This window comes from Arachis hypogaea, chromosome 17 (genome assembly GCF_003086295.3).
Source record: "Arachis hypogaea cultivar Tifrunner chromosome 17, arahy.Tifrunner.gnm2.J5K5, whole genome shotgun sequence".
NCBI classification, from domain to species: Eukaryota; Viridiplantae; Streptophyta; class Magnoliopsida; order Fabales; family Fabaceae; genus Arachis; species Arachis hypogaea.
Genome location: NC_092052.1, coordinates 35,683,934 through 35,709,238, shown reverse-complemented (window position 1 = coordinate 35,709,238; position 25,305 = coordinate 35,683,934). Strand labels below are relative to the sequence as shown.

The 25,305-nt window shown below is 39.9% G+C and overlaps 1 non-coding gene across 1 annotated transcript; it reads left to right on the top strand.

Annotated features, from left to right (window-relative positions):
* Positions 1-253: 253 nt before the first annotated feature.
* LOC112767813 (small nucleolar RNA R71) lies at positions 254-361 on the top strand. The gene has a single exon (XR_003185254.1). It is a non-coding gene; the product is annotated as a small nucleolar RNA R71 (small nucleolar RNA).
* The last annotated feature ends 24,944 nt before the right edge of the window (positions 362-25,305 follow it).

The window sequence follows — 25,305 nt, the reverse complement described above, 5'->3', positions numbered from 1 at the left end:
ATATTTTATTCTGAGCCAATATGGCATTCAGAGTATCAATTTCAAGAACTTCCTTCTTCTGAGGCATCCCATTACTCACAGGATTCCTCTCAGAAGTGTACATGAACTAGTTGTTAGCAACCATGTCAATGAGTTCTTGAGCTTCTGCAGGTGTTTTCTTTAGGTGAATGGATCCACCTGCAGAAGTATCCAATGACATCTTAGCTAATTCAGACAGACCATCATAGAATATATCCAGGATGGTCCATTCTGAAAGCATGTCAGAAGGACACTTTTTGGTCAGTTGCTTATATCTCTCCCAAGCTTCATAGAGGGATTCACCTTCTTTCTGTCTGAAGGTTTGAACATCCACTCTAAGCTTACTGAGCTTTTGAGGAGGAAAGAACTTGGCTAAGAAAGCCGTGACCAGCTTATCCCAAGAGTTCAGGCTATCTTTAGGTTGAGAGTCCAACCATGTTCTAGCTCTGTCTCTTACAGCAAATGGGAAAAGCATAAGCCTGTAGACCTCGGGATCAACCCCATTGGTCTTAACAGTATTACAGATCTGCAAAAATTCAGTTAAGAACTGAAAAGGATCTTCAGATGGAAGTCCATGAAACTTGCAGTTCTGCTGCATCAGAGAAACTAATTGAGGTTTCAGCTCAAAGTTGTTTGTTCCAATGGCAGGGATGGAGATGCTTCTTCCATGTAAATTGGTATTAGGTGCAGTGAAGTCACTAAGCATCCTCCTTGCATTATTATTATTTTCGGCTGCCATCTCCTCTTCCTGTTCGAAAATTCCTGTAAGGTTGTCTCTGGATTGTTGTATTTTAGCTTCTCTTAGTTTCCTTTTTAGAGTCCTTTCAGGTGCAGGGTCTGCTTCAACAAGAATGTTCTTGTCCTTGCTCCTGCTCATATGACAAAGAAGGGAATAACAAAGAAAATATGGAATCCTCTATGTCACAGTATAGAGATTCCTTTGTGTGAGTATAAGAAGAAAAGAATGTAATGTAAAGAAGAATGGATAATCCAAACACAAGGGTGAGGATAGGAGCAGAGATATGAGATGAAGAGAAGTGTTAGTAAGTAATTAAATAAATAGAAGAAGATGAGATAGAAGTTTTCGAAAATAATTTTTGAAAAGGAGTTGATGATTTTCGAAAATTAAAGGGAAAATAAAATTAAAATTAAAATTTAAAACAATTAATTAATTAAAAAGAATTTTTGAAAAAGAGGGAGGTATTTTCGAAAATTAGAGAGGGAAGAGTAGTTAGGTGATTTTGAAAAAGATAAGAAACAAACAAAAAGTCAATTAGTTAGTTGAAAAAGATTTGAAAATCAATTTTGAAAAGATAAGAAGATAAGAAGTTGGAAAAGATATTTTAAAATTAAATTTTTGATAAAGATAAAATTTTGAAAAAGATAGGATATAAAGGATATGATAAAAAGATATGATTAAAATTAGTTTTGAAAAAGATTTGAATTTTAAAATCAAAATTAATGACTTGACTCACAAGTAATCACAAGATATGATTCTAGAACTTAAAGTTTGAATCTTTCTTAACAAGCAAGTAACAAACTTGAAATTTTTGAATCAAAACATTAATTGTTGATAATATTTTCGAAAATTATGAGATAAAATTAAGAAAAAGTTTTTTGAAAAATATTTTTAAAATTTTTGAAAATAAATAAGAAAAATGAAAAAGATTTAATTTTTGAAAAAGATTTTGAAAAGATAAGATTTTTAAATTGAAAATTTGATTTGACTCATAAGAAACAACTAAATTTTAAAAAGTTTTGAAAAAGTCAACTCAAATTTTCGAAAATTTATGAGTGAAAAAAGAGAAAGATATCTTTTTTGATTTTTGAATTTTTAATGATGAGAGAGAAAAACATGAAAAAGACTCATAACATAAAAATTATGAATCAAAACACACAATGCATGCAAGAACACTATGAATGTCAAGATGAACACCAAGAACACTTTGAAGATCATGATGAACATCAAGAACATATTTTTGAAAAATTTTTTATGCAAAGAAAACATGCAAGATACCAAACTTAGAAATCTTTAATGCTTAGACACTATGAATGCAAAGATGCACATGAAAAACAACAAAAGACACAAAATAAGAAAACATCAAGATCAAACAAGAAGACTTACCAAGAACAACTTGAAGATCATGAAGAACACTATGAATGCATGAATTTTCGAAAAATGCATAAGTTTTTAGAAAAAATACAATTGACACCAAACTTAAAAATTGACTCTAGACTCAAACAAGAAACAAAAAAATATTTTTGATTTTATGATTTTATTAATTTTTTTTTGGATTTTTGTATATTTTTATTTTTTTTGAAAACCTATAGGAAAAAGGAAGTAATGAATTCAAAGTTCTCAATCAAAATCCTATGAATCATATCAGGTTAGTCTAAAGCTTGATGGCCAGCCAAACTTCAACATACCAATTTGAAACTTTAGAATTCATTCTAAAAAATTTTAAAATAATTTTCGAAAACAAAGGGAAAAATTTTTTTGAAAGATTTTTGAAGAAATTTTTTTTTGAAAATAAAACAAAAAGAAAATTACCTAATCTGAGCAACAAGATGAACCGTCAGTTGTCCAAACTCGAACAATCCCCCGCAACAGCGCCAAAAACTTGGTGCACGAAATTGTGATCCCTGGTAATGGCTCCAAAAACTTGGTGCTCTAATCTTAATTCATAATTTGTCACAACTTCGATACAACTAACCAGCAAGTGCACTGGGTCGTCCAAGTAATAAAATCTTACATGAGTAAAGGTCGATCCCACGGAGATTGTTGGTATGAAGCAAGCTATGGTCATCTTGTAAATCTCAGTCAGGCGGATATCAAATAGTTATGGAGTTTTCGAATAATAATAATAAATAAACAGAAAATAAAGATAGAAATACTTATGTAATTCATTGGTGAGAATTTCAGATAAGCATATAGAGATGCTTTCGTTCTTCTGAACCTCTGCTTTCCTGCTGTCTTCATCCAATCATTCCTACTCCTTTCCATGGCAAGTTTTCTGTAAGGCATCACCGTTGTCAATGGCTACATCCCATCCTCTCTGTGAAAATGGTCCAAATGCTCTGTCACGGCATGGCTAATCATCTGGAGGTTCTCGATCATACTGGAATAGGATTTACTATCCTTTTGCGTCTGTCACTACGCCCAGCACTCGCGAGTTTGAAGTTCGTCACAGCCATCCCTTCCCAGATCCTACTCGGAATACCACAGACAATGTTTAGACTTTTTGGATCTGAGGAATGGCCATCCATGGGTTCTAACTTATACAACGAAGATGCTAATAACTCGGACTCAGTACCCTGTATTAGATATCTAAGAGATACTCATTCTAGCTTGTTTGCATGTAGAACGGAAGTGTTTGTCAGACACGCGTTCATAAGTAAGAATGATGATGAGCGTCACATAATCATCACATTCATCATGTTCTTGGGTGCGAATGGATATCTTAGAAGCGGAATAAGTTGAATTGAATATAAAACAGTAGTACTTTGCATTAAATCATGAGGAACAGCAGAGCTCCACACCTTAATCTATGGAGTGCAGAAACTCTACCTTTGAAAAATACATAAGTGAAAGGTTCAGGCATGGCCGAATGGCCAACCCCCATGATCTAAGAACTAGACGTCCCAAGATGTCTAATACAATAGTAAAAAGTCCTATTTATACTAAACTAGTTACTAGGGTTTACAGAAGTAAGTAATTGATGCATAAATCCACTTCCGGGGCCCACTTGGTGTGTGCTTGGGCTGAGCTTGAAGTTTACACGTGGAGAGGTCATTCTTGGAGTTGAACGCCAGTTTGTAACGTGTTTCTGGCGTTCAACTCTGGTTCGTGACGTGTTTCTGGCGTTTAACTCCAGACTGCAGCGTAGAACTGGCGTTCAACGCCCTTTTGCGTCATCTAAACTCGGCCAAAGTATGGACTATTATATATTGCTGGAAAGTCCTGGATGTCTACTTTCCAACGCAATTGGAAGCGCGCCATTTTGAGTTCTGTACCTCTAAATCTGATTTTTGCTCAAGTCCCTCAATTTCAGCCAGAAAATACCTGAAATCACAGAAAAACACACAAACTCATAGTAAAGTCCAGAAATGTGAATTTAACATAAAAACTAATAAAAACATCCCTAAAAGTAACTAGATCCTACTAAAAACATACTAAAAACAATGCCAAAAAGCGTATAAATTATCCGCTCATCACAAGCTCATGCATTAACTTTAATTTTATCCCATGTGCATTGATTCTTTTTATTTTGCAATTGAGGAATTTTTTGTATCCCCTTAATTAAATACCGAAAATAAACCCTTTTTTTAATGCACATGGTAATTCAATTGTTTTGATTTCACATGAGCATGCTTCCCAAATTCCTTTATTTTGAAAAATCTTTATTCTTTTTAACTTTCTACCTTTGTTTCTATCATCCATGTTCCCATAAAGTTCCCCACACTTAAACAATACACAATTTCTATCTTAAGCTAACCAAGGATTCAACTTGGGGTTTTTATTTTGTTTTTCTACTTAAGGCTAGTAATGTGGTTTATAGAACAAGAGGGGATTAAAAAGCTCAAGGGGGCTAACAAGGGTGATTTAAAGGGTAGGCTTATTTGGGATAAGTGAGCTAAACATGTAATGCCCTCAATCATCTCTTAGTATGTATCTATACTCTATAATTGGACATATAGATTAAAACAAAGAAAAGAACGCCAGAATGAAAAAGAAGGGAAAAACACACAGGAATGAAAATTATGGTTTGAATGTAACCATACAATTAAGCTCAAAACTCACAGGCTGTGTGTTCTCTAGCTCAAAAATCATATATCAGTTATACATGTCATGCAAGGAAAAATTAAGAGTTCCCATTATTCTCAATGTAAATCTTAGGGTGCCTTTAAAGTTTTAGTGTTGTTCCTTGATGAAATGTTGTTAACTAACTAACATGTAATGCTATATATACAAAGTGTGTGGATTGTTTTGGTTATGTTAAGGTCTCTAGTTTACTTCCTTTTTATTTTCAATTTAAACCAAACTATCACATGCTAAATAGGTAAACTATACTAATTAATCCACATATTAACTAATAAGTTAGAATTACAACTAAACTCAATGGCTAAAATATGAACTAAGGTGCAAAATGCAGAAATAACATAAAAATACAAAAAAAGGACAATGTATAAGTACTGAAAGATAAAAATAAAAATAAAAATAAAGATAAAAATACAGAAAAATTACCAAAATAAGATAAAAGAGTCTGTAGTGGTTCACCAAAAAAAAATATGCCAGGGATGGCGACCTCCCCACACTTAAAATAAAGCATCGTCCTCGATGCTCACTCAAGCTGGGTGTGAAGGAGTGTCATCACTGGAAGGATAGGCTGCTGGAGTCTCGGTGGTGGTCTGAGGATCTGCAGACTGGATGAGGGTAGGAGGGTCTGTCTGCTGCAGTGGAGGCTCTGACTGGATAGGAATCTCTGCATCTGCAGCCTGTAGCTGGTGTGGCTCCTCCTGCAGTGGCGCAGCCTGCTCTGATCCTGCCTGTGCAGCCTGGGTAGGTGTCTCCTCCTCGTGATCGTCCTCCTCCACCTCAGATGTATCAGAAGGGGTGTCAGGCTCGGAGGGGATGTCGCCGCCGGATCGGATCATCAACTTGAGGTGCTCATAGCGTCGCTTGTTGCGACGCTCCATACGGTCCAAGCGGGCGAAGAGTCGATGCACCAAATGGTAAATAGGCTCAGGAGCAGGTGGAGGTGCAGTGAGTGGAGCTGGTGCAGCAGTGAAAGAAGAGGGGGTAGCTGAAGGTGTGGCTGTCTCATCAGAAGCGGTCAGGAATGGAGGTGTATTACCTAAAGCTCGAAACTTTCTGCTGTGAGGGATAATCTTCTTGCAGTCCGTAGCAGGTGGCTTCTCATCAGCATCCTCCCAAGGTACGTCAGCTCGACGGCCTAGCTGGGTGACCAGGTAAGGGAAAGGAAGGGTGCCTCTGACATGAACCCTGGCCATATAGTGCCGGATGAATCGTGGCAGGTACAGGTCCTTACCCTCCAGTACACACCAGAGAAGGGTGATCATAGTGGCAGGCAGCTCCGTCTCATGAGTACTCGGCATAACAAAGTTGCTCAGGATCTGGTGCCAGAGTCGAGCCTCATCATTCAGATACATAAGCTTGATTCCTTTAGGCATAGTGGTGTTCTTACCCATGACCCATGAGACAGTAGGGTCAAGGGCTATCCTCTCCTTGACAGCATCCCAGTCAAATCTCATAAACCTCATATCCTCTTCAGCCTTTTAGTAACCGTCAGGCTGATCGGACTTAGGTGGAAGGTGCAGAATATCCTTAATGGCTTCCTCAGTTACCAATATCTGTTTCCCTCTGAGGTGCACTGCATCCAGGGAAGTCTTGAAATAGTTGCAGTAAAGCTCTCTTACCCAGGAAGCATTGACCTCTGTCAGGTTTCTCTCCAAGAAGAACCAGCCTCTCTGTTTTATCTGATCGGAGGTGTACTGCTGTAGTTCTTCTGGAATTTTCAGAGTCCGCTCCAGGTACAGGTTTCTGGAGGTGGCAAACACCGGATACTTCAGCTCACAGTATCGGTTTGCAAATTTAGTTGGATCATTGGCATGGAGGAGCTGGTCAGCCTTCTCCTGCGGGGTAAAGTGCTTTTCCCGCCAGGAGTCATCATGCATAATGTCCAGAATAGACATAGCGGATTCACCTCTTTTCCTTTTACCAGTGGTAGCCTTGCCCTTTCCTTTTCTTCTAGGGTCAGACATCCTGAAAAGCAGAAATTCCAGGATATAAATGAAGAACAGAGCAGAAAAATAAGTAGGCAAATAGCATAATAGTAATATAGGCACATAGTGGCAAAAGGGCAGTAGAATAATGGAGTGAGTTAAATAAATGTATATTTTGAATTGGTTTGGAGGTAAAAATCGGAGATGAGAAATCACAATCCAAAATACATTATGAGAAGAATACGTGTTACTTAGGAGCAACAATAATCATGCCATGAGTTAAAAAGTTGAAAGAGTTAATCAAAAAGCAGAGGGGGGAGTTTTAAAAGTGGGTAAAATTGAAAAAGAGGTTAGAAAGCAAAAATCAGTGAGTTAGTAAAAAGAAAGTCAGAGTAAGTGGCATGATGATTGGTTTCTAAGTAACAAGAATTTCACAATTTTAAGCAACAGACAACTCATATTCAAGCAAGGAAATCAGGTTGTTGATGATTCATATGGATATAGAAATAGCGAAAATTGAAATCTAATCATCAATAATGTGATTTATTAACCGGAAAAACAAAGGAATAAAAATGCTGGCCCGTGCATTCATGAATTGGTTTGGTAAAAGCTAAGGAATGCCAAATTCAAATTGCCAAAACCAACTAGAATCCACTACAAACATGCATCTCTAACTAGCCTAATTTTAAACATAAACTGAAAAAAAATGCAACTAACTATGAATGAAAGAAAGATGGCGTTCGGCGGAACCTGGTGGTTAGAGGCACAAGGATGGAACTAAGAGAGATGGTGGGAGTGGGGTGGTGTTGGCGGCAATGCGGCGGTGACGTAGGGTGGTGTGGCGGCGGTGGCTGTTCGGTGGTGCTGGGTTAGGGTTGGTGTACAAGGAGGGGAAGGAAGGAGGGTTCGAGGGTTGTGGGGTGGAGGGCAGGTTGGTGGGAGGCGCGGCGGTGATGTCGCAGTGGCGGTGGCTGGCCACGGGGGTGAGGGGAAGTGGCGGAGTGGGGGAAAGAAAAGGGAGGAGAAGGGGGAGGGGAGAAGGAGGGGGTTGTGGGTGGTGTCGCGGTCGTGGCTGGGTGGTTGATGGTGCTGTGGCGGTCGGAAGTGATCGGCTGGGAGTGGTGGTTGTTGGGGGGTGGGTTGCAGAGAAGAAAGGAAGAAGAAGGGGAATGGGGGGGCGCGACGGGTAGGGTTTCGCATCACTGGGGGTTAGTGAATTTGAATCCACACAAACCCGTGGGCACGCGATCGTGTGGCTAGGGGAAATGGGGTTGACGCGGTCGCGTGGTTAATGCGATCGCATGGAATGAGTGAAAGGATGAATGACGCGGTCGCGTGAGGCAAGCGACCGCGTCGCTGAAAATTGTGCTAAACGCACAATTCCAGCGTTGTTTCAGCGCAACTCTCTGTCTCCATTTAGGGTGTTATGCAATCCACGCGACGCGGACGCTTCGCTCACGCTTTCGCGTGGGATGGGTATTTTGCAAATGACGCGTTCGCGTGATGGACGCGAACGCGTGAGCCGTTTTGTGCGAAACGCACAACAGCCGTACGATTCCAGCCCAAATTTCTGTGCGTTGGATTTTTACGCCGATTTCCAGATCACGCGTTCGCGTGATTGACGCGAACGCGTGGGAGGTGGTTTTCGCAACTGACGCGAACGCATGAGCAACGCGGTTGCGTCACACGCGCTACTTTTTTTTATTTTTTTTATGCAATTATGCAATTATGCAGATATGCAGTATGCAATGCTAATGAATAATATTCAGGTTCAATGAAAAATAATGTAATATAAAAACAAACAGCACAAAATAAAACTGAAAAAGAAACGACCATACCATGGTGGGTTGTCTCCCACCTAACACTTTTAGTTAAAGTCCTTAAGTTGGACATTGGATGAGCTTCCTGTTATGGTGGCTTATGTTTAAATTCATCCAGAAATCTCCACTAATGTTTGGAATGCCAGCAGACTCCGGGGTCCCAAACTAGGCATGTAAAGCTTCTGAGCAGCTTCAAACAGATTCTCAGGCTCCCGGGGTGACGAATATCAGAATATTTTCCAGGATCCCAAACCTTGCTTTTAAATCCGCCTTTGTCTTGATATATATTCTTCGATTCGGGCGGTTTAGAAATTGTATTCTCACCAAGATGACCAAATGTCTTCCGTGATCCATTCAATTGAACTTGATACCAATCCTTGCACTTCGAATTGAGGCGTGGAACCTTATTGAACCTTGTACACCAGCTCTGAGTACGAGCCATTTCCCTCTTACTCTTAAAGCCGCAGAGAGCTCTAAGCTGGCCATCTGTTTCAAGCAAACCATATTCAAGTGGAAAAGTAAAGTTAAATGTTAAGGATTGTACCCACTTGAAGCTTGTATTAGGTGGCAATGGCCTTGGGATAGGTGTTTCCAGTGGTTCTGTAAGTTCTACTCCCTTGTAATCTTCTGTGAATTCCTCCACTTCTTTGCAAAATTCTTCAGCTGCAACTGCGTCCTGATCAAGGTCTTCTATGTCTTCCTCATCACTCAAGTCATAAGCTGGAGGTTGAGATAAATCTACCTCCGCATCATCTTCGTATTCACTTGGGGAAGATTCTTCAATCTCGGAGAATTCACTTGCGGATGCAAGTTCATTACTAGGAGAACTTGACTTGTGACTATCATCATCAGGGAAACGTGCGTCTTGGGTTTTTCCGTCTAGTTCTTCATAAAACACTTGCTTTGGGGGTTGTGCACTATCCTCCTTAGCATCAATTGTAACGTCCTTGACGGAATTTTTCACAACTCTGGATTCCCATGGAGGTTCAGCATCTCCTACATCTTCAATCAACTCTTCTTCTTCTATAATGACAGCTTCCTTTACTTGTTCCAGTACGAAGTCATGCCCCATTCTGTCCACTGGAGTCTCTAGTATCTCCTTCATGCTACGTTCTTCGTTAGATTGTCCACATGGAATTATGGGAGTTCCTTGAATGTCCGAACGTCTAGAAGATAATTGACTTATTGCTTGCTCCAGTTGATGAAGGGTCGCATGAAGTTGATCTACTGTTTCCTTGAGGTGAGCCTGTGATTCTGGAGGTGATGGATATGGACATGGTACATAGGGGAGTGGTGGTTTTTGGGAATAATTGGATTGGAATTGGGGTAAATAAGGATCATACGGTGGTGAATGGTGAAAAAGAGCTTGTGAGTGTGGTGGTTCGAAGTTATGTTGAGAGGGTGGTCTATAAGCACAGGATGGGGTTTGTTGGTCACTACCAGGGGGTCCACCATATCTATCAGTTTGGTATGCATTGTAGATTGGTCCTTGCCCATGATATCTTGGAAGGTGTGGCTGCCTAAAGGGTTGATCAGATCCTCTTGGCTCCATCCAGCTTTGATTGCTCTGACCTTGATGCATGTTCCTGCTATAACTTTCGTTCCCTTCAAAAATATTAGAACTAAACTTAAAGCGAGAGGGGTGAGAATTCATAGTAGCTAATAGTAGCTAATAAAAATAAAAAGGGAAAAACAAAAACAAATAAACAAATAAAATAAAAAATATTTACAATAACCAATAATAAAGCACATGTTTGCAGTTCCCCGGCAACGACACCATTTTGAAGAGAGAACTTTTGCGTGGTCTAGAAATTTGCAGATAAATCCTCGTTGCAGGTATAGCTTCTAAACCAACAAAAGTCCTTTCTTACAAACGTTTTGGTTGTCACAAGTAATAAACCCCTTTAAAATTGATAACCGAAGTATTTAAACCTCGGGTCGTCTTCTCAAGGAACTGCAGGGAGGTGTTCTTATTATTGGTTATGAGTTTTGTAAATTGGGGGTTTTGAAGGTAAGGAGCAAGTAATTTAAATGACAAATAAAATAAATAAATAACTATAAAATAAAATCTTGGCAAGGTATGAGAATTTGGAAGTCCTATCCTAGTTATCCTTATCAATGGTGATGAGAATTGAGTTTTTAATCCCACTTAGTTAGCCTTTACTAAAGCAAAGGGAGGTCAAGTGGACCAATTAGTTTGATCCTCAGGTCCTGGTCAATTCCTAAGAAAGGACTGGAGTTATTGAAGTTCAATTCAATTAGCAAAGACAACAATTATCAATCACGTTGAGTTTGATAACTCATGAGTTACCAGTTACTTAACCAAGGCCAAAAGGGGAAAAGTAAACTTACTCGAATAAAAATGTCTTCAGATTGGAAGCAACAGTAACATAAATAAAAGAAAGCAATCATAAACTGAAATACCTCAATTATATTAAATAGAATATTCAAATCTAAACATGAATGGTTCATAAGCCAATTTGGCAATAAAAGTAATTAAAGGATAGCATTAAAGTATCTGAAAGTAAAAGAGAAATATAAAGTAAAAGAAATATTGAACCTGATGAAGAGTTGAAATTCTAAATCCTTTAAGAGGAATCCTAATCCTAAAACCTAAGAGAGAGGAGAGAACCTCTCTCTCTAAAAACTACATCTAAACTATGAAAAAATGAATAATTGAAGACCTTCCTTGAATGGATGCATTCCCCCACTTTATAACCTCTAATCTGTGCCTTTTGGACTTGGATCTGGGCGAAAAAGGATTGCAGAAATCGCTGGGAGCATTTTCTGTAATTTCTGGTGCGTGGCGTCTGTCACGCATCCGCGTGGGTCACGCGGTCGCGTCATCTGGAGTTTTTCTTGTTACACGTTCGCTTCGGTCATGTGTAGAAAATACCTAAAATTATAGAAAAACACACAAACTTATAGTAAAGTCCAGAAATGTGATTTTTTCATAAAAACATAATAAAAAGTAACTAAAACATACTAAAAACTATGTATTAATAATGCCAAAAAGGGTATAAATTATCCGCTCATCACAACACCAAACTTAAATTATTGCTTGTCCCCAAGAAACTAAAATCAAAATAGGATAAAAAGAAGAGAAAATACAATAAATCTCAAAAATATCAATGAAGATTAGTTTCAATTAGATGAGCGGGACTAGTAACTTTTTGCTTCTGAACAGTTTTGGCATCTCACTTTATCCTTTGAAGTTCAGAATGATTGGCATCCGTAGGAACTTAGAATTCAGATAGTGTTATTGATTATCCTAGTTCAGTATGTTGATTCTTGAACACAGCTACTTTATGAGTCTTGGCCGTGACCCTAAGCATTTTGTTTTCCAGTATTACCACCGGATACATAAATGCCACAAACACATAACTGGGTGAAGCTTTTCAGATTGTGACTCAGCTTTGCTAGAGTCCCAGTTAGAGGTGCCCAGAGCTCTTAAGCACACTCTTTTTGCTTTGGGCCACGACTTTAACCGCTCAGTCTCAAGCATTTCACTTGACACCTTCACACCACAAGCACATGGTTAGGGACAGCTTGATTTAGCCACTTAGGCCAGGATTTTATTCCTTTGGGCCCTCCTATCCATTAATGCTCAAAGCCTTGGATACTTTTTATCCTTGCCTTTTGGTTTAAAGTGTTATTAGCTTTTTCTGCTTGCTTTTTCTTTTTCTTTCTTTTTCTTTATTTTTTTCGCCATTTTTTTCGCAACCTTTGTGTTTTTCACTGCTTTTTCTTGCTTCAAGAATCAATTTTATGATTTTTCAGATTATCAATAATATTTCTCTTTTTTCATTATTCTTTCAAGAGCCAACAATTTTAACATTCATAAACTTCACCATAAAAAATATGCACTGTTCAAGCATTCATTCAGAAAACAAAAAGTATTGCCACCACATCAAAATAATTAAACTATTTTCAAGATAAAATTCGAAATTCATGTACTTCTTTTTCTTTTTCAGAAAACATTTTTCATTTAAGAAAGGTGAAAGATTAATGGGACATTCATAGCTTTAAGACATAGACACTTAACACTAATGATCATGTAATAAAGACAAAAACATAGACAAAACATAAAGCATAGAAACCAAAAAACAGAAAAATAAGAACAAGAAAATTAAAGAATGGGTCCACCTTAGTGACGGCGACTAGTTCTTCCTCTTGAAGATCCTATGGAGTGCTTTAGCTCCTTTATGTCTCTTTCTTACCTTTGTTGCTCCTCTCTCATGGCCTTTTGGTCCTCTCTGATTTCATGGAGGATAATGGAGTGCTCATGATGCTCCATCCTTAGTTGCTCCATGTTGGAACTCAAATCTCCTAAAGAGGTGTTGAGTTGCTCCCAATAGTTGTGTGGAGGGAAATGCATCCCTTGAGGTATCTCAGGGATTTCTTGATGAGGAATTTCCTCATGCTCTTGTTGAGGTCCATGAGTGGGCTCTCTTGTTTGCTCCATCCTCTTTTTAGTGATGGGTTTGTCCTCTTCAATGAGGATGTCTTCCTGTATGACAATTCCAACTGAGTTGCATAGGTTACAGATGAGATGAGGGAAGACTAACCTTGCCAAAGTGGAGGGCTTGTCCTCCACCTTGTATAGTTCTAGAGGTATAATCTCATGAACTTCTACTTCCTCTCCAATCATGATACTATGGATCATGATAGCCCGGTCTATTGTAAATTCAGACCGATTTCTAGTAGGAATGATAGAGCGTTGGATGAACTCCAACCATCCCCTAGCTACAGGCTTGAGGTCAAGCCTTCTCAGTTGAACTGGCTTGCCTTTGGAGTCTCTCTTCCATTGAGCTCCTTCTACACAGATATCCATGAGGACTTGGTCCAACCTTTGATCAAAGTTGACCCTTCTAGTGAAAGGGTGAGGATCTCCTTACATCATTGGCAAGTTAAATGCCAACCTCACGGTTTCCGGATTGAAATCCAAGTAATTCTCCCGAACCATTATGAGCCAATTCTTTGGGTTCGGGGTCACACTTTGATCATGGTTCTTAGTGATCCATGCATTAGCATATAATTCTTGAACCATTAAGATTCTGACTTGTTGGATGGGGTTGGTGAGAGCTTCCCAACCTCTTCTTTGAACCTCACGTCGGATCTCCGGATATTCACTCTTTTTGAGCATGAAGGGGACCTCGGGGATCACCTTTTTCTTGGCCATAACTTCATAGAAGTGGTCTTGATGGACTTTTGAGATGAATCTCTCTATCTCCCATGACTCGGAGGTGGAAGCAATTGCCTTTCCTTTCCTCTTTCTAGAGGTTTCTCCGGCCTTAGGTGCCATTAATGGTTATGAAAAAATAAAAAGCAGAGCTTTTTCCCACACCAAACTTAAAAGGTTTGCTCGTCCTCGAGCAAAAGAAGAAAGAAAGGAGGAGAAGAAGAAGAAATAGAGGAGATGGATGGGTGTGTTGGATTCGGCCAAGGGGGGTTTAAGTGTTTATGATGTGTGAAATTGGTGGTGGTAAGGAGGGGTATATATAGGGTAAGAGAGAGAGAGGGAAGTCATGTATGAAGGGGTTGGGGTTGGGAGGGAAATGGTTTGAATTGAATGGTGAGGTAGGTGGGGTTTTATGATGGATGGATGTGAGTGGTGAAGAGATTATGGGAAAGAGGGTAGGACTTGATAGAGGTATTGATGTGATTGGTCAAGGGTATTTGGGGAAGAGTGTTATGGAGAGGTGTGAAGAGGATAGAGAGTGAGTTGGGGTAGGTGGGGATCTTGTGGGGTCCACAGATTCTTAGGTGTTAAGAAATTCTGCTCCCTGCACCCTTCTAGCGTTTAAACGCCCTCTGTGTGCCATTTCTGGCGTTTAACGCTAATTCTGCTACCTTTTCTGGCGTTAAACGCCAGGCTGATGCCCTTTTCTGGCGTTAAATGCCAGTCTGTCTGCCAATTCTGGCGTTTAACGCCAGCCAAACACCCAGACACCCTTTTCTGGCGTTAAACGCCAGTTTGTCTGCAATTCTGGCGTTTAACGCCCAGAATACTGCCAGACTGGGCGTTAAACGCCAATTCTGCTATCCTTACTGGCGTTTAAACACTAGTAAGCCTGTCCTCCAGGGTGTGCTATTTTTGATGCCGCTTTAATTTTGCAGCTGTTTTTATGACTTCACATGATCATCAACCTAAAGAAACATAACATGACAATGGAAATCAAATGTCTATAAAAATAAATATAATTAAATAACATTGGGTTGCCTCCCAATAAGTGCTTCTTTAATGTCAATAGCTTGACAGTGAGCTCTTAGAGAGCTTCACAGAGACTCAGAGCTTAATGGTGGCCTCCCAACACCAAACTTAGAAGTTGAGTGTAGGGACTCTGTTTGACTCTGTATTGAGAGAAGCTTTTCATGCTTTCTCTCCATGGTTACAGAAGAGGATCCTTGAGCCTTAAACACAAGGTAGTCCTCATTCAATTGAAGGACTAACTCTCCTCTATCCACATCAATCACAGCCCTTGCTGTGGCTAGGAAGGGTCTTCCAAGGATGATGGATTCATCTTCATCCTTCCCAGTGTCTAGGATTATGAAATTAGTAGGGATGTAAAAGCCTTCAACCTTCACTAAGACATCCTCTACAAGTCCATAAGCCTGTTTCCTTGATTTATCTGCCATCTCTAGTGAGATTCTTGCAGCTTGTTGATGAGAGAACTTTTGCGTGGTCTAGAAATTTGCGGATAAATCCTCGTTGCAAGTATAGTTTCTAAACCTTCAAAAGTCCTTTCATACAAACATTTTGGGTGTCACAAGTAACAAAACCCTTTAGAAATTGTTAACCGAGTATTCAAACCTCGGTTCGTCTTCTCAAGGAACTGCGAGGAAGTATGTTCTTATTATTGGTTATAAAGGTTGTAATCGGGGTTTAGAAGGTGAGAAGCAAGTAATTTAAATGACGAGTGAATTAAATGGTAATTAAAAATAAATAATAACTGTAAAACAACTTTTGGCAAGATAAGGGAAATTAGAAGTCCAACTTGGTTATCCCTCTCAACAACAATGAAAGTTGTATCTTAATTTCACTTAGTTATCCTTTACCAGGGCAAAGGAAAGTCAAGGGACTAATTAAATTGACCTTTGAATCCTAATTATTTCCTAAGAAAAGGTTGGGATTATTTAAGTTCAGCTCAATTAGCAAGATAACAATTATCAATTACGTTGAGTTTAATAACTGTTGAGTTACTGAATTCTTAACCAGGACCAAAAGGGAAAAAAGTAAAATTACTGAAATAATAAAAACGTCCTTAGATGGGAAGCAATGGCAACTTAAATCAAAGAGAACAATCATAAACTGAAAATACGTCAAATATCATTAATTCAAATAAAAATCTGTAACATGGAATAATTCGTAAGTCAAAGTATAATAATCAATTCAAATGTTGGAATAAATAAAAGTAAAACTAAAATAAAAGAACATTAAACCTGGGATCCAGAGTTACTCTTAAAACAAGAAGAAATCCTAAATCCTAAAAGAGAGAGAGAGAAGATCTCCCTCTCAACTAAATCTAAATCATTGAAAAGTAAAATATGCGAGCTCCCTTTGAATGGATGCATTCCCACACTTTATAACCTCTGGTTTATGCTGTCTGTACTTGGATCTGGGCCAAAAAGGGCTTCAGAATTCGCTGGTGTCGTATTCTGTAAATTCTGGTGCGTGGCCTCTGTCACGCGTTTGCGTGGGTCACGCGGTCGCGTCATTTGGAGCTTTTCCTTGCCACGGGGTCGCGTCAGTCATGCGGCTGCGTCGCTGCTGATTCGTGCTTGGCACGCGATCGCGTCATCCATGCGATCGCGTGGATACCAGTTTCCTTAAAGCTCCGTTTTGCTTTCTCCTTTCATTTTAGTATGTTTCCTTTTTCATCCTTTAAGTCATTCTGCCTTAGAAAATCTGAAACTACTCAACACACTAATCATGCCATCGAATGGAAATAAAGGTAATTAAATTAATTAATTTTAAAGCTTAGGAAACATGTTTTTCATTTACATCACATAATAAGGAAGGGAAAGTAAAACCATGCAATTAATGTGAATAAGTAGGTGAAGGATTGAATAAATCACTCAAATTAAGCACAAAAGAACTCACGAAATATGAGTTTATCAACCTCCCCACACTTAAACACTAGCATGTCCTCATGCTAAATCCAAGGTAAATAATTAAGGTTTAAAGTGATGGAATGTTATGAATTGCAACCTATGGTAAATGCATCTACCTAATGAGTCATGCAATTCTAATTCATCTACTCATATATAAAGCCTACATGTAGTTAAATCATTTCACATTCTCAAGGAGATATATATATATATATATATATATATATATATATATATATATATATATATATATATATATATATATATATATATATAGCTAACCCTTAAATAATAAAGCATGTTTTTGCAAATGAGATGAGAAAAAAAACTTGCAAGACAATCAGAGATAAATGTTGATGAGCTTTTGAACCCTCAATGGATTTTGTGTTTTCTCTCTAATCACTCAGTGTTTATTGGGTTAATCACTCTATTCTTCTTTTTATTCTTCCTTTCTATAACTTTGTTTTTCATCTAACCAATCAACAATTATAGAATATAGTCATACCAAAACTCATGAGGTCTTTAATTAAGGTTGTAATGGGGTCAAGGCAAAGGGTAAGGATATATGTATAAGGCTAAGTGAGCTAATAAGTGAATCCTTAATTAGACTAAGATCTCACCTAACATACATACTTAGTAAAACAATGCTTCTTTACCTATTCTCCCTATTTTCTTGCTTTTGATGTCACATGCTCATGTTTCAATTCTTGTTTTTATCCCATGTGCATTGCTTTTTATTTTGCATTGGGGAGTTCTTTTTGTATCCCCTTATTTACATGCTTGAAAACTAACTTTTTTTTTTGAATACACATGGTAATTTTAATTAATTTGAATTTTCATGAGCCTGCTTCCCAAAATTTTGAGTTACTTTATTCTTTTTAATTTTTCTACCTTTTGTCTTTATCAACTATGTTCCCAATAAGTTTCCCACATTTTACTCTATTTATAATTTTCTATCTTAAGCTAACCAAGGATTCACTTGGGATTTTCTTTTGTTTTTCTGCTTAAGGCTAGTAATTTGGCTAAAATAGAATAAGGGGTTTTAAAAAGCTCAAAGGGGGCTAACAAAGGTGATGTAAAAGGTAGGCTAATTTGGGGTAAGTGAGCTAAGATCAAATGATGGCCTCAATCATTATTTTGAGATGTACCTAAATTCTATAATCGGACATATAGACTAAAACAAAGTAAAGAACACCAGAATAAGAAAGAAGGTTGGAACACACAGGAATAAAAAATTATGGTTTGAATGTAACCATACAGTTAAGCTCAAAACTCACTGGCTATGTGTTTTCTAGCTGAAAAATCATTTATCACTTATGTATGTCATGCAGGTTTAGTTAAAAATTCTCATTATTCTCTTAAAAAGTAATTTAGTGTAGCCTTTGAAGTTTTAATGTTTCTCCTTGATGAAATGTTGTCAGTTTAACTACATCATGTAATGCTATATATATAAGGTTTTATGGATCTAAATCTATTATGTTCAAGTTCCTAGCTTACTCTTTTTTATATTTGTCAATTTAAACTAAGCTATAACTAAGCTATCTTATGTAAAAGGGTAAACTATACTAATTGATCCACTAATAAGTTAGAATTGCAAACTAAACTAAATAACTAAAATGAACTAAATAACTAAAATATTAACAAAAAATAAAAAATGCAGAAAATAGAGTAAAATACAAGTAGCAATGTATAAGTACTCAGAAAATAACAATAAAAGAAAAAGAGAAAAATACAGAAAAATATCCAAAATAAAAGAAAAAGTATGTAGTAGTTCACCAAAATAAACGCCAGAGATGGCGACCTCCCCACACTTAAAAGGAAGCATCATCCCCGATGCTCAATCAAGCCGGGTGTGAAGGAGTGTCATCACTGGTAGGGATGGTAGCTGGGGTCTCTGTGGCGGTGGTGGGCTGAGAGTCTGGCTGCTGTAGAGGGGGGACGGACTGGATCGGGATCTCCGGATCTGCAGCCTCAAGCTGATGTGGGACCTCCTGCTGTGGTGTAGCGTGCTCGGTGCCTGCCTGCTGATGAGTCTCCGCCTGGGAATGAGGCTCCTCCTCGTGCTCATCCTCCTCCTCCTCTGATGGCTCTGATGGTGTGTTGGGTTCGGAGGGGATGTCGGCGCCCTATTTGATTATCAGCTTCAGATGGGAATAGCGTCGCCTGATGCAGCGCTCCAATCTCTCATACCGGCGCCTGTTACGGTGCTCCATCTGATCAAGCTGGCGGAATAGACGGTGCACGAGGTGATAAACCGGCTCAGAGGCGGGTGGAGGTACAGTGGTGGCAGCAGGGGCAGCTGGGGCAGCTGTGGATGAAGAGGGTCCAGTAGACGGAGGGGCTGTCTCATCAGTAGCAGTGACAGGTGGTGGTCTGTAGCCCAAAACAAGGAAGTTCCTGCTATGAGGGGTGATCTTCCTGCAGTCCGCTACTGGTGGACGCTCATCGGCATCCTCCCAAGGCACATCAGCCTGACGGCCTAGCCGTGTAACCAGATAAGGAAAGGGGAGGGTGCCTCGGACGTGGACGCTGGCCATATAATGCCGGATAAAACGAGGCAAGTACAAGTCCTTACCCTCCAGCACACACCAGAGGAGGGTGATCATGGCAACCGGGATCTCAGTCTCATGAGTACTCGGCATCACATAGTTGCTCAAGATCTGATGCCATAGCCGAGCCTCATCATTCAAGTATACTCTCTTGATCCCTCTAGGCATAGTGGTGTCCTGACCCATCTCCCAAGGAACAGCAGGGTCGAGAGCTATCCGTGCCTTCACAGCATCCCAATCAAACCGCATCTGGCCCATGTCCTCCTCAGCCTGTGCATAACCATCTGGCTGATCGGACTTGGCTGGGAGCTGGAGAATGGTCTCTATGGCCTCCTCAGTGACCAGAATTTGCTTTCCCCTTAGGTTCACTACATCTAGGGTAGTAAGGTAGTAGTTGCAATAGAATTCCCGGACCCAAGATGCATTGACCTCTGTCAGTGGTCTCTCCAGAAAGAACCAGCCCCTTTGCTTGATTTGCTCAGTGGTGTATTGCTGGAGGGCTTCTGGAATCTTCAAGGTACGTTCCAGGTATAGATTTCTAGAGTTTGCAAAAGTCGGGTACTTCAGCTCACAGTACCGGTTTGCAAATTTTATAGGATCAGTCGAAGGGAGCAGCTGGTTAGCTTTTTCTTGCTGTGTGAAGTTCTTCTCCCGCCATGAGGAATCGTGCATTAGAGCAATGATGGACTGGGAGGAATCTCCTCTCTTGCGCTTGCCAGTAGCCTTGCCTTTGCCTTTCCTTTGTGAGGCAGACATCCTGAAAAACAGAAAACCAGGAAATGGATAAAATAGGAAAGCAAATAGGCAATTTAAACAAAGGAAACTCAAAGCGGTAAGGGAGATATAGAATAAGGAAAATGAGTAATTAAAATGTTATTGAATTAATGTTAAATGGAAAGAAAAAAATCAATATACCATAGTGAGAAAGTTAGAGGAAGTAAAAGTAATCAGAAAAGAGATCAAGAGGGTTAGTATGGTAAAAAGAAATTAGTAAATTAAAATTAGTGAGTTAGGAAAGTAAGTGGCATAGAAAAAATTCCATATAACAAGGATTCACAGGTAAGAATAGAAGTACTCATAATCGAATAATAAAAAAAAAAACAGGGTGATGCTGATTCGAATAGAAATAAAGAAATCAGAAATTGGAATCAGTGAATCACAATTGGAGGTTATGAACCAGGAAATCAAAGAGGATAAGAAAGTGGCCCTAACATTCATGAAATGGTTTGGGGGAAGCAGAGTAAAACAGAGTTGCCAAACCAAAATAAGAATGAAAACAATTTTCAAAAAAATTTGGGCAGCATTCCGGCTAAAATTGGATTGTCCCGGAAAATAAACAGCAATCATATCAGTTCATATGAATTAAAAAAATCAAGCTGCATGTACATAGATATAAAATAAACATAAAAACTCAATGTAAACAGCAACATACAAGAAAGTAGCATATGAATCATGATTATAGCAGCAACAGATTTGCACATAGGATAAAACAGAAGTAAGAACAGTGCAAGTAAACAGACCTAGATCCACTAACCACAGCCTAAGCTACCTAACAACCTAAAAATCCACTACAGCATGCATATCTATCTATCCTAATGATGAACAGAAACGGAAAAAAAGTACAGAAAAACGACGAACGGATAAAAAGGGGGTTGCATTTTGCAGAACCTGGTAGGCGGAAAGGGTGGAACGGGGAAGAAGGTGGCGGCGGCGGCGTCCGGCGCGGTGGCGGGGCACGGTGTCGCGGTGGCTGCTGATGGGGGTAGTGGCAGCGAGGGTTTTGGGTTGGTGATAGAAGGAGGGGGTGCGGTTGGGTGGCGGAGAGAGAGGGGGGCGCGACTGGGTGGCCGGCGGTGGGGGCGGTGGTCGCGGAGGCAGTGGTAGAGAGGGGAGGAGAGAGGAGGAAGGGAGAAGAAGGGAGGGGAGGGGGTTGGGGCGGCGGCGTACGGGGTGGCGGCGGCATCTGGGTGGTCGGCGGTGGTGGCTGGGTGGTGCTGGGTGGTGGTTGGAGGGAGAGGGAGTAGAGAGGGAGAAGAGGGTTGGGGTGGGGGGGCTCGCGACTGATAGGGTTCGCGGGCTGGGGGGGTTATATTTTCAAATCCACGCGGCCACGTGGGGCACGCGGTCACGTGGTTGGGACGAAAATGGGAGTGACGCGATCGCATGAGAGGGGGGGGGGAGAAGGGTGACGCGATCGCCTGGGTCGCGCGATCGCATCGCTGGAATTTGTGCTAAACGCACGACTCCAGCGCCGTTTTAGCGCAACTCTCTGTCTCCTTTTGGGGTGATGTGCAATCCATGCGATGCGATCGCGTCGCTCACGCGGTCGCATGGGATTGGTATTGTGCAAGGGACGCGGTCGCATGGGGCATGCGATCGCGTGGGCCAATTTGTGCGAAACGCACAGGGGCCGCATGATTCCAGCCTAACTTTCTGTTCGTTGGATCCTTACGCCGATATATATATATCACGCGGTCGCGTGGGTGGTGTTTTCCGCGATATGACGCGATCGCATGGGGCATGTGGTCGCGTCGTGCATCCTTTTTTTTTTTAAACTGAAAAATGCAGGATGCAGTGATGAACATGAATGCTATGGATGATTCCAAGTTAATGTTAGAATAAAAAAAAAGGGTAAATTGTAAACAATAAACAAGAATTAGATTGAGAAAGAAGCGACCATACCATGGTGGGTTGTCTCCCACCTAGTACTTTTAGTTAAAGTCCTTAAGTTGGACATTGGAAGAGTATCCTGTTATGGTGGCTTATGTTTAAATTCGTCCAAAAATTTCCACCAGTGCTTGGAATGCCAATAGCCTCCGGGGTCCCAAACTAGGCATGTAAAGCTTCTGAGCAGCTTCAAACAGATATTCAGCCTCCCGGGATGACGAATGTCAGAATATAATCCATGATCCCAAGCTGTGTTTTTAGATCTGCCTCCGTTTTGATTTTTAAGTTTCCATTCGGACGGGTTAAAAAGTAGAATCTCACCGTGGTGACCAAACGTTCTCCGTGATCCATGCAATTGAGCATGATACCAATCCGTGTACTTCGAGGTGAAGCATGGAACCTTATTGAACCTTGTGCACCAGCTCTGAGTACGAGCCATTTCCCTCTTACTCTTAAAGCCGCAGAGAGCTCTAAGCTGGCCATCTGTTTCAAGTAAACCATATTCAAGTGAATAAGTAAAGTTATAAGTTAAGGATTGTACCCACTTGAAGCTTGTATTAGGTGGTAATGGCCTTGGGACAGGTGTTTTTGGTGGTTCTACAAGTTCCGTTTCCTTGTGCTCTTTTGTGAATTCTCCCACTTCCTTGCAAAGATCTTCAATTGTATCTGTATCCTGGTCAAAGTCTTCTATGTCTTCCTCATCACTCGAGTCATAGATTAGAGGTTGAGAGAAATCTACCTCTGCATCATCTTCATATTCACTTGGGGAAAATTCTTCGATCTCAGAGAATTCACTTGCGGATGCAAGTTCATCACTAAGAGAACTAGACTTGTGACTATCATCATCAAGGAAATTTGCTTCTTGGATTATTCCGTCTGATTCTTCGTAAACGACTTGCCTTGGAGATTGTACGGTATCCTCCTTAGCATCAACTGTAGCATCTTGGACGGAGTTTTCCTTAATTCTGGATTCCCAAGGAAGTTCAACATCTCCTAGATCTTCAACCAACTCTTCTTCTTGAACAATGACAGCTTCTTCCACTTGTTCTAGTACGAATTCATCCTCTGTCTTGTCCACTGGAGTCTCTAGTATTTCTTTCATGCTACGCTCTTCACCGGGCTGTCCACATGGAGCTGTGGTTGATCCTTGTATATTTGAGCGCCTAGTGGCCCATTGAATTAGTGCTTGCTCCAGTTGTTGAATGGTTGTTTGAAATTTAATTACTGTTTCTTTTAGGCAATCCTCTGCTTCGCGGTTCGCCAGACTTGGACATGATACAAAGGAAATTGGTGATGATTGGGAACGATTGGATTGGTATTGGGGTAAGGAAGGATCATATGATGGCGAATGGTGAAGAGAAGCTTGTGAGTGTGGTGGTTCGAGGTTATGTTGAAAGGATGGTTCATATGCACGGGGTGGGGCTTGTTGGTAGTTACAAGGTTGTCCACCATGTCTTTCAGCTGGGTATGCATTGTAGAATGGTCTTTGTCCAGGATATCTCGGAGGGTGTTGCTGCCTAAAGGGTTGATTAGATCCTCTTGGCTCCATCCATCCTTGATTGATCTGACCTTGATGCACATTCCTGCTGTAACTTCTATTTCCTTTAACAATATTAGAACCAAACTCAAAGCGAGAGGGGTGAGAGTTCATAGTAGCAGATAAAGATAAAAAGAAAAAAACAAAAATAAATAAACAAGCAAAAGAAATATATTTACAATAACCAATAATAAGGCACACATTAGCAGTTCCCCGGCAACGGCGCCATTTTGATGAGAGAACTTTTGCGTGGTCTAGAAATTTGCGGATAAATCCTCGTTGCAAGTATAGTTTCTAAACCTTCAAAAGTCCTTTCATACAAATGTTTTGGGTGTCACAAGTAACAAACCCCTTTAGAAATTGTTAACCGAGTATTCAAACCTCGGGTCGTCTTCTCAAGGAACTGCGAGGAAGTATGTTCTTATTATTGGTTATAAAGGTTGTAATCGGGGTTTAGAAGGTGAGAAGAAAGTAATTTAAATGACGAGTGAATTAAATGGCAATTAAAAATAAATAATAACTGTAAAACAACTTTTGGCAAGATAAGGGAAATTAGAAGTCCAACTTGGTTATCCCTCTCAACAACAATGAAAGTTGTATCTTAATTCCACTTAGTTATCCTTTACCAGGGCAAAGGAAAGTCAAGGGACTAATTAAATTGACCTTTGAATCCTAATTATTTCCTAAGAAAAGGTTGGGATTATTTAAGTTTAGCTCAATTAGCAAGATAACGATTATCAATTACGTTGAGTTTAATAACTGTTGAGTTACTGAATTCTTAACCAGGACCAAAAGGGAAAAAAGTAAAATTGCCAAAATAATAAAAACGTCCTTAGATGGGAAGCAATGGCAATTTAAATCAAAGAGAACAATCATAAACTGAAAATACCTCAAATATCATTAATTCAAATAAAAATCTGTAACATGGAATAATTCGTAAGTCAAAGTATAATAATCAATTCAAATGTTGGAATAAATAAAAGTAAAACTAAAATAAAAGAACATTAAACCTGGGATCCAGAGTTACTCTTAAAACAAGAAGAAATCCTAAATCCTAAAAGAGAGAGAGAGAGAGAAGATCTCCCTCTCAACTAAATCTAAATCATTGAAAAGTAAAATATGCGAGCTCCCTTTGAATGGATGCATTCCCACACTTTATAACCTCTGGTCTATGCTGTCTGTACTTGGATCTGGGCCAAAAAGGGCTTCAGAATTCGCTGGGGGTGTATTCTGTAAATTCTGGTGCGTGGCCTCTGTCACGCGTCCGCGTGGGTCACGTGGTCGCGTCATTTGGAGCTTTTCCTTGCCACGCGGTCGCGTCAGTCATGCGACCGCATCATATGCATTCTGCTTAAGGCGCGCGGTCACGTCAGTCATGCGGCCTCGTCGCTGCTGATTCGTGCTTGGCATGCGATCGCGTCATCCATGCGATCGCGTGGATACCAGTTTCCTTAAAGCTCCGTTTTGCTTTCTCCTTTCATTTTAGTATGTTTCCTTTTTCATCCTTTAAGTCATTCTGCCTTAGAAAATCTGAAACTACTCAACACACTAATCATGGCATCGAATGGAAATAAAGGTAATTAAATTAATTAATTTTAAAGCTTAGGAAACATGTTTTTCATTTACATCACATAATAAGGAAGGGAAAGTAAAACCATGCAATTAATGTGAATAAGTAGGTGAAGGATTGAATAAATCACTCAAATTAAGCACAAAAGAACTCACGAAATATGGGTTTATCACTTGTACCTCAAAGATCCATAGTTTCTCCGTTACAGAGAGTGGCATGAGGTTTATTCCTGACCCCAGGTCACACAGAGCCTTCTCAAAGGTCATGGTGCCTATGGTACAAGGTATT